The following is a 261-nucleotide window of genomic DNA, read 5'->3' on the forward strand; positions in this document are numbered from 1 at the left end:
AGAAAGAAAGAAAGAAAGAAAGAAAGAAAGAAAGAAAGAAAGAAAGAGAAAAAAGGAAAGAAAGAAAGAAAAAGATAGATGAAGGAAGGGAGAAAGGAAGGAACAGAGAGAGAGGGAAAGAGGGAGGAAGGAAGGAGGGAGGGAGGGAGGAACGAAGGAGAGAGAGAGAGAAATAAAAAGAAAGAGAAAGAAAGAGAGAAAGAGGAAGGAAGGAAGGAAGGAAGGAAGGAAGGAAGGAAGGAAGGAAGGAAGGAAGGAAGG

This window comes from Piliocolobus tephrosceles, chromosome 20 (genome assembly GCF_002776525.5).
Source record: "Piliocolobus tephrosceles isolate RC106 chromosome 20, ASM277652v3, whole genome shotgun sequence".
NCBI classification, from domain to species: Eukaryota; Metazoa; Chordata; class Mammalia; order Primates; family Cercopithecidae; genus Piliocolobus; species Piliocolobus tephrosceles.